This window comes from Triticum aestivum, chromosome 6D (genome assembly GCF_018294505.1).
Source record: "Triticum aestivum cultivar Chinese Spring chromosome 6D, IWGSC CS RefSeq v2.1, whole genome shotgun sequence".
NCBI classification, from domain to species: Eukaryota; Viridiplantae; Streptophyta; class Magnoliopsida; order Poales; family Poaceae; genus Triticum; species Triticum aestivum.
The window spans coordinates 44,828,213-44,838,406 of record NC_057811.1 but is presented as its reverse complement, the minus strand read 5'-3'; positions in this window follow the sequence as shown (position 1 = coordinate 44,838,406).

The following is a 10,194-nucleotide window of genomic DNA, read 5'->3' as shown; positions in this document are numbered from 1 at the left end:
GCAGAGAGGTCAGTGCCAACCAGGTCGAGACTCAAAAACAAGACGGAAAAGACCACCAGCAAGACACGGCGGTTGACAAGGAAAAACATGATGTTAAGAAAGACACAGACGACTCAAATGAGGATGCAGAAAAAACTGAACAAAAGGGTACAATGCAAAAAGAAGAACATAACATGCCGCAAGAAGCAGAAGGAGAACAAGAAAGGAACAACACTGGACAGGACATATCTTCTAGCATCGAAGCAGGCAAGACAATATAAACTTAATTGCTATCTTGTGATCTTGTGACTTGGAATTATTTATATTAAATTCAAAATCATCGCAGGCACAATGGAGAAAGGGGACAAAGATAGTGATTCCATCAACAAAGCCATCGAAGACCTGTACAATGATGTATGCAAGCCATGGACACAGAGAGAAATGTAAGTTCATGCAACTAACACAAAACACATTATTACACACGATCATTTTGATTGTATCATATGTAAACTAAAACATTTTTATAAATATACTTTGCAGGGATGAGCTTTTCATTACAACGAACAAGTTTGATGTCAATCTAGGCCATGTCGCCAAAAGCTTCAAGGTCAGTAAATCAGTGCGCACCGAAGCAATCGAGCCCATGCTAACAATCTTGAGAAAACAACTAAATGGCACAGGGAGAAAGATTCTGTCGTTAAGCAACACTGTAAGTAAAGATCACGGCAAAAGAATCACGTTTAAAAGAATATATATGCCTTTATAAATAGATAAACTTCCCCTGTAACTGAACTGACAAATTCCCTTTATGTATCTGTGACAAAACAAGCAGCACTCGATAAAGGAAGCCGACGACGAAGATCCAATGTGCTACAGAAATAATGATCAAGAACACATTAGAAAAAAAATACTACCTGCCAGGCTTACATCATTTTTCAACATGCAAGAAGACGAAAAACTGCAAGATTATAACATGGTAAGCAGATCAGCTTGCGTATATGTTATGAAAAGTTATCTTTTTATTTTATGTTTCTAAATATAAGAAGATTTCCAAATATTTTCTTTTTATTGTTTGTTTTACAGTTCCTTCTACCATGTTCGTTGCGCGGGTTTGAGCAAGACGAAATACAAGTCATTACTTCACCATTACAGTTAATATGCAAAAACAGCGCTTTGAACTCCTTGACTCTTCAACTGCATATTCAGGCACAATAGAATTCTTCAACAATGTAACCAGCAAATTAATGAAAATATGGAAGCACGTAAGCACAGAGCTACAGCTTTTACAAAAAAGCATCGACCATTTCAAAACGGTCAAACTGCAGGTGCCACTTCAAGGAGAAGACACGTAAGCACTTCCAACATTTCACTTCTTTCTTTTTTTCAATGCAAGATTCAATACTACAATTATTGAAATAATGTTGTTCTTTCGTGTTTTCAATGCAAAAATTACCACTACCATTGCTCCAACACTTCTCTTCTTTCCGTTTCTTGAATGCAACAATCTTACTAGTACCATTCCTCTACATGCAGAATGGACTGCGCATTCTATATGTACATGAACCTGAACCACTACTCCAATGATGGAACAGCAGCAAACTTAGAGCCAGAACAAGTACCAGAGTTGAGGAAAAAAATTCTATATCAACTAATCAGTCAACACAGAGGGAATACCAAACTGTCATTAATCAAGTGTACAATAGGTTAGTCTTTTCAGAAACTAATCCTTACAATTTTGTCACACTAGAAGAAGTAATATTCTTTTTTTAATTATTATTTTTTGATTCTAACAGATATGCTGAAGTATGAAGTCGATATGAGAGACAAGGAAATGCAACAGACAAAATGTTGTGTACTAGAAGAGTTTCCGCCAAATCCCGAGCCAAAAGAACATATTATGCATGCGACAACCACAAAAGAGCATGAAGTTATTGATATATCCAGTAAACACAAAGAGGTTATAGATGTCAGCAGACACGCCATCGCCGAAGAATCTTGCACAGACCACGAAGAAAAGGATCCACCAATAGAACCAGATCAACCACCACCAGATGACAAGATACCACACCATGCTGAAGAGCAAATAGACGAGCAAAATATCAACAGCAATACCCCGAGCACAGACCAACTTGAACAAACAGGCACTGATTTAAAAGAGGATGGCACAAGCAACGATGTACCAAATACACAAGAACGGGTTTCCGAGCAGAAGAAACAACCTGTTCTTCTTCAAGAAGAAACAGGCTCGACAAGCAATCAGCAAGGCACCTCCAGCACCATCTCTCTAGAGTTCCTAAAACCCAAAACAATGGAAAAGCACGACGAAGTTGATGAATTTCTTTCAAGCCTTAACCCGCTCCAACTAGAGGAATACAACGAGCATGTACAGATGGGCGTTGAATTCGATGTAATCAAAACATGGTTGAATGACCATGAAAGCTATGAATTCAACAAAAATCCCACGCCGTATCTGACAATCTTGCAGCAAGAATCAGGAGAACATTCAATGCCTCAATCATCTGAGAACAGCTCAGACAAGAAAATCTCGGTCAAGAAGAGACCAGTAAAGCCTTCAAGAAGGCTACATGGAAAAATTCCTACTTTTGTCCCGGGAGATTTCAAATTTATGAACAAAGCCAGAGCACTTCATGAATACCTATTCAGCAAAGAAGGACAGGACGAATGCGGAGAGTAAGTACTTTCTCTTGTCACAACAAAAAAACAAAGAAATGTTGCCCCTTTTTAAACCAACCTAACCAATGTCTAAACTTTTTCTGCTTGCAGTCTAAACGTATATATTAGCTCGAAGCGATCCGATTGGATTACAGGAAAACAAATAATGGAACAGCTACGGAAAGGAGATGATGGACAGATGGAGGGATCCATCGCAAACGCATTGTTCGAAGAATGGACAGTGCAGCAACAATACAACACAACCGATAAAGCCATACTTCCCGCAGAATTTGCAAACGTATGAAGTCCAATTTGACAAAAACACTTGCATCATTTCAGTGATTACAAAGATTGTACTAAAAAGTAGAAAAAAATTGGTCGCGGATCGTGCTCGGTGTTAAAATTGGAGGAAAAGGAGGACTAGCAGAATTCAATGAGGATGAAGCATTGAAACAGTTTGCACCCCTTGTAATAGGGAAGGAACTTTTAAAGAAAAAGCTGGTAAGTTAGTAGAAATATACAAACATAATTCATTTTTCCTACAGATTGCACATTTACATGTCATTTAATTCTCCTGACAAGAATGAACTTTAACTCACTCTGTCTCCAAACATCGCAGATTATGTTACCTCACAACACAGCTAATCACTACACACTGTACGTACTCAACAAGTACACGAGCTCCATCGACATACTTGACTCACTGAATTACAGAGACGGAGACGGAAAGAATACATGAAAAACACACCATAAGGATCACCCAGAACTGGTACGTCAATTCAACCTTGTTTTCTAATTGGTTTTCCAATTCCTGCATTCCCTTTGTTTAATGCCAAAACCCAACAATAACACCAAACCGTAATCACAGATTAAAAGGATGCACGCACTCATGAAGAAGCATTACGGCGAAGCGGAGCTACGAGCCAACGGCGAACCGAACTGGTCGAGGATAGCAGAAACACCTAACAGAGTTTGCGTGCCAAAACAACAGGGTACCCAATGCGGACACTTCATGGTTCAATTTGCAAAATACTGGAATGGCATTGATCTCATAAAAGATGATGAGAATTTCGATGTAAGTGAATAGTACGAGAGCAACAATTTTAATTTTTACAAGCAACACTACTTGAATACTTCAATTATCTCATGAAAGAAAAATAAAAGAATATCCAATGACCTCCATGCAGCAAAGCAACGTAGATGCCGAGTGGAAACCAGAGTTCCTTTTTACAGCCATATTTGGTGAAACAAACCAAGTAAGGTGCGAGAAACTACCTGGAAGAATCAAAGAATTCAAACCAGAAACTTCGAAGTTATTTTCCACCAACAAAGGTAAGAAAATCATTTCTACTTATCTTTTTTTTGTAATAACCTACCAACACAAGAGCTTACATATTACATATCTGCTTCCGCTGACAGAAACAGATAAAACTAAAAGGGAAAAAAGACGAAGCACTAGTCCATACCCAAAACATTCTCATTGCTTCCAACACACAACGGAGGCGTCCGACCTCTTCCATCTAGTCATGAGCGACAGCTGGCAGGAAGAATACAAAAAGTGGGTTGTTTTCTATTGCACCTCAAAAATAGTTGGACAGAGGCCAAAAATAATGTAAAAATATGTTTCTCACTGACCGTGACCTCCAAAATTATTTAATCTCCCTGTCGCAGCAAAACTATATTTAGGCGCATCCGCAGGGACAGTGAAAGCACGCAACTTACTGGAGCCTAACTGAAGGCAGTATTTGGTCCAAGACCAGCACAGACGAACATACCACATCATATGGAAAAGAGGGTCCTCGATGACATAGCAGAAATCTGGGAAAGCAGACAAGATTCAAAACAGAGTGACAGAGTAATATTAGGCCCAAACTTTGCAGAGGTAAACTTTTAAAAAGCAAAATCTTGTCTATATTGCAACACCTACTCTTTTTATATTGTTACACAGCTCTTTTTTCTAACAGTTTTTTCATCGTAATTATTGTTTGCAGCATATATTGGATTTAAAGGAACACAAAACTACTATTAAAAAATTTAAAAATGAATTGCAAAAAAGAAAGAATCAGCTGGTTCCCATGTATCTCAAGGAAAAGCAACGAAAAAAGCTCTCAACAGCAAACATGGTAACAACCCTTTCCTCCATGAAAAAATCTCAAAATATGCGTTCTATTAAATTACTTTATATTAAACTGTCATCTAAGAAACAAGTATTTTGTACACAGATGTTCGTTCCAATGAAGAAGCATGACCGCTATGTACTATATGTGCTGGACAAATACAAACACAAAGTTCACATTATTGATCCTCGAGAAACGACTCCAGAGGAATTTGAGAAAGAAAAGATAGACATGGATAAATTGGATCTAAAAGAAGCATCTCGAGTTCTTCAGGAAAATGAAGATGCTAAAAAATAAAGAGAAAGACAGTTTCAGGAATATCATGTTCATAAGTCGGCAATCGTAAGCATTTATACATAACAATTTTTTCAGTTTTACAAGTTGCAATATTAAAACAATTAATTACAAAATGCAATATTCCCAGGTACCTAGGTTTAAAGAAGTCTTCAACACCATACTAGGACAAACAATGAATGCCAAGGGTAAAAGATGGCAGATTCATACCGTGCAAGATGTTCCAGTGGTAGAAAAGGGAGAATCAACATTTGCTATTTTAAAGCTTGCATTCCTCTACAATGGTGAAAAGTTTGTCGAAGACCTGGAAGATTTGACCGTAAGTTTATATAGATTTACTTATAAACAACTTATATGCACAAACTCTAATAATATACTTTCCTTCTCGGCAAAATTTCACAGGATGAGGTCGAAGACTGGAGGGCAGAGGCAATGTACATTCTCTTAAGTAGCGAGATGAATCAAGTCAAAGCTAGTGAAATGGGTGAGGATATTAGTAAGATATTGAGCAAAAATGAAGACTAAAACTTTTGATTTAGCCCGCGAGGCTAATTCTATCTAGACGTGACAAAAAAGTTTATCAATAACTCACATTTCTATGTCATGTAGTTAGAAATTGCATGTTCATGTTGAAAAGAGAGCTATTTCGACAACAGTGCCTCTTACATCATCAGAGAGTGCCAGTAAACTATAAACAACAATGCCTCTTCTTGTTTGTACGACAGCAGTGACTCCCAAAACGAACCCTTGCGCGTGACTCTGGAAACCACCCTCCCGTGCCTCCAGAGGCGACATGGCCTTGTGCCACCAAACCCTGGGTCACCATGCCTCCCGGCAATATCCACACACACACACACATACCCTTACGCGTGACTCTGGAGACCACCCTCCCGTGCCTCCAGAGGTGACATGGCCTTGTGCCACCAAAGCCTGGGTCACCATGCATCCGGGCAATATCCACACACAAATACCAAGAACGCCTCAACCGTGGCTAGCTCCTACGCACACGTGACTTCACATGCTTCAAACCCATGCCTCTGCAGGCAACATACCAATGACTTCACGTGACTTCGCATGCTTCAAACCCGTGCCTCCGGAGGCAACATACCAATGCCTTCGTAGTATACACACATGTGAATGCACGCACAAACCTAGCTCATAAGCAGACGTGACTGCACATGCTTCAAACCCGTGCCTTTCGAAACAAAGCAGCTTGCCTTTTGCACAACCTGCTATATAAAAATTAAATAAGCAGGTTCCCTCGCGCCAGAGGCGCCGTGCCACACCACGACGTACAACGCGCCGCACGAACCAGCACGCCGCACAACCAACACACACTTCGACCTATGCCCCCCCTTCAAGATGTTTATGAAAATTGAACGAGCCGAAGGCGAGCCGGAGGTTCCCTCGCGCCGGAGGCGCCGTGCAACACCACGACGTACAACGCGCCACACGAACCAGCACGCCGCACGACCAACACACACTTCGACCTATGCCCCCCCTTCAAGATGTTTATGAAAATTAAACGAGCCGAAGGTGAGCCGAAGGCGCTTTTCTTCAATTTAGTAAAGTTATTATACACCCGTGCCTCTCCTAGTGTTCACTTGTGCCTATAAAGAAGTCACACGATTGAATGATTCTGGAGACTGCTGTTTTACATTAAAAAGTTGCTTTTTTTCTTTACTTGAAAGGTCACATTTGATAGTGTTGGTAGTCCCCGCCCGTAACTACCCCATAAATCTCCATTACCCGGAAATATAATGGGAACAAAAAGGGAAACGGGAAAGGGAAATAGGGAACCAACCGCGCGAGCTGGTATTTCTTTTGTGTTTTCGCGCGGAAAGGGAAAACGGAAAATTCTGGTAGTTCGAGGGTCAAACTGCAAAACGCACCAAACCACAAACCGGAAAGGAAAAACCGGGAACCAACCGCGCAACTGGTTTTCCCTTGCGGGAGCGCTCCGCGCGCGACACTTGTCACGCGCGGAGCGCTCCCGAACCGCTCGTTACGAGCGCTCTAGTTGCTCCCCCTATTTAGGCTATTTTCGTTTTACTTATTCTCCAACAATTTTTCTATACAGAAAAAAACACTATGGATTTTTTTTTTCTGAAAACTATGTCGGTCCTGGTTAATTATTATTCACTAGAGAAAGTTTTGAGTCCAAAACAAAGCAATTTTTAAAGAAAAGTAGATATGTTTAAGACGTATCAGCTTCTCTGGGCTTAGCTTTATTTAACTTTTCTGTATCGTAACATAGGATATGGTTTCATCTTTTTTTTCTTTTGGCAAAGGATATGCTTCTTCTTCTTTTTTACACAAAAGGATATGCTTCCTTGAACGGCCAAATCCTTGTGATAAACCCTATAAATAATCAGCGGTACCCTAAAAAAATTCAGCGGCCGGGTTGCTTTCCAGGTCAATGATAAACTAGTGGTAAGTAGTAGTGCAGTGTTTGCCCTGTGCTGGCTGCTCTAATCTAGTACTAGCTGAACCCATCTTCTCCTTCCGACACATCTTCTTGGGATGGATTAACTAAGCGAATAATGCATGGATGAAAAGCATATCCCGTGGAGCTAATCTCGTCGATGCGTAGTACGTGACGCGGCGGATTGGCACCGACTACCGTTTCACGCACGCACGCGCGCCGCTAGTTCCGCTTCCGCATGTCTTGTCTTCAAAGTCAAACTACACTTACTCGAAAAGCTACTAAAATGGCAAGTAGGAGGAGCCGAAAATGGCAACCCCGGGACAGGAAGCTCTTATTTTAGCGGTCAATTACTGGTAGTACTTGGATTGTTTAGGATATCTGATCCTTTGGATTACTTTAGCATATCACATGCTAACGAACGCCATGGACGGCATAAGCTGGATTCAAAATTTTGTGTTTGAATGATGGGAGGTGTGTCTAGGTTGCATGTACCTGGACAGGGATGAAGCTAGCCGATTCTGCGGGACTCCTGCTAAATACTCCCTCCGTCCCGAATTACTTGTCGCAGAAATGAATGTATTTAGAACTAAAAAATGCCTAGTACATCCATTTCTACGACAAGTAATTCCGAACGAAGGGAGTACCTCCTTCCGGAACTCCTCTCCCTTCGCGACCGCGTCGCCACCGCGGGCGACCGGCCGCGCATCGACCTCCCTCTCCACCAGCCCCCCTCTCCAGTCCTACCCTGCCGCCATCGCTGGCACTCGCGGCTGGCCTGGCCCCGGGGACATTGGTGGCGGCGGCCCCTGACCTTCCTTCCTGGTGGCTCTTCGGCGCGGGGCGGAGCTGCACCGAGGGTGCTCCTAGGCGGCAACGGTCTGGGTGGCGGCGGGGTTCCCCGGTGCGGCGCGAGCGGGCGGCTGGGCGGCGGGGTGGCGCAACGGCGACCTGGCGGCGGCGATCAGCCCTATCTGGGCCCTGTGGGCCCCATCTGGGCCTGGGCGGGCCGGCCGGGGCGGGTCTGCGACGTGACTTCCCGGAGGCGGGGGAGCGGCGATGAGCGGTTGGGTGCTGGAGGCGCCGATGCCAGCCTGCTGCAGCGTGGCCGACGGGGCTTAGAGGGCCAGTTTCGGGACTGACGGGCCCAGGGGTGGCCTGATATGCCCCACTGCCATGTTCGGACGGCGACCGCGACAGTGGGTTCCCTTCCGCTCGACCTTCGTGCTACTCCTCCCGTCGCTGGGCACTTCTCTCCGGTCTTCTTGGCCTCATGTTGGTGCTCGCAGTGAGACATCATGGGTGGCGGCGCAACCGCGATGGCGCGTGGTGTTGGGAGGTGGTTTGGATGGTTGGCTCCGGTTGGGCGGTCGGGTTTGGAGTGCAGGAGAAATCCTTGCCGGTTCATCCGGCTCCGATGCGGTGACACCGGCGGGTGCCACCATTCCTTCTTGGAGGGTGTCGGTGGTAGCCATCCCCCACTTCCCTCCGCGTGCCGGGGGAAACCCTAGGACTCATTTGGGCAGCAGTGTCGTCGGCGTCGCATCCCTTCTTGGAGGTGTTGCTTGGTACGCGGCAGATCGGAGCCTCGGGTTGTGGTGGTTTGTCTCCGGAGGGCGCAGCGGTGGCAGGTCATCCGCGCTTTGTTGAGCTGCCGTTGTTGGCATTTGTTTCGTCTTTTCTTTTGGGCTTGATGTGTTGCTCGCCCAGCAATGTTATGTGTACGGTGTTGATTGCTTTGGAATACAAAGCGGGGTAACCCTTTTTCGGCACAAATACTACTCCCTCCTCCCATATTATATTAAAAAACGCTCTTATATTATGGAATGGAGGGAGTAGTAGCATCCTTGTGTTTTCTCTTTCAGTAGCTAACTGTAGAGATAATGATGAATTAATTTTATTTCATATACTCTTAGAGCAAAATGATTCTTTCTTCGCAAAAGAAGAAGGGTTTTGATAAATCAAATTTGCCACAGTTAAAACATCAGATTTTTAACATTATCGAAGAAAAATGGTTGTTGCCCCACCCCCACCCCGCCCCCAAAAAAACAAAATGATTTATGCCAATCCAATATTAGTTAGTAGAATCAGATAGCTGAGCCATGCAGGAAGTGAAAAGAAAGTTGAAGTTCTTCTTTGGTAAATATTGTATTGACCAAAGACAACCAACTGAAGAGGGACTGGATTGGCAGTAAGGCTTGCTTCTTTTGTGGTGATGATAGAACTGTGGACCATTTTTTTCCCATGCTATGTGGATATAATGATTTGGAGCTAGATGTAATGTGTTTGTGATCTTAAAACTATGTATACTGATCTGACCTTGGCTGAGAGGTTCTCCACAGAATTTTAAGTCTTAGGTCTGGAGGAACAATCTCTATTGGGATTACTGTTATTTCATGCACAGTTTGGAGGAGTAGAAGTGACATACTCCCTACGTTCCTAAATATAAGTCTTTGTAGAGATTCCACTATGACCACATACGGAGGGAGTATGTTTGAGTGATAATAAGAGGATCAATGATCCTTTTGCATTGATCCATTTGCTTTCTTTGAATTAATGCTCGATCAACTTTGCAAGTAAAGAAGTATAGTCTAGAAGTGCTGAAGTGGAGAACAAGACTGATAGGGCAAATAACAAGTGAGATCTTCAGGGCTTGGCAAAGGTGGAGATATGGTGTACTGAGATTGACAAGTGGCTTTATCCTCA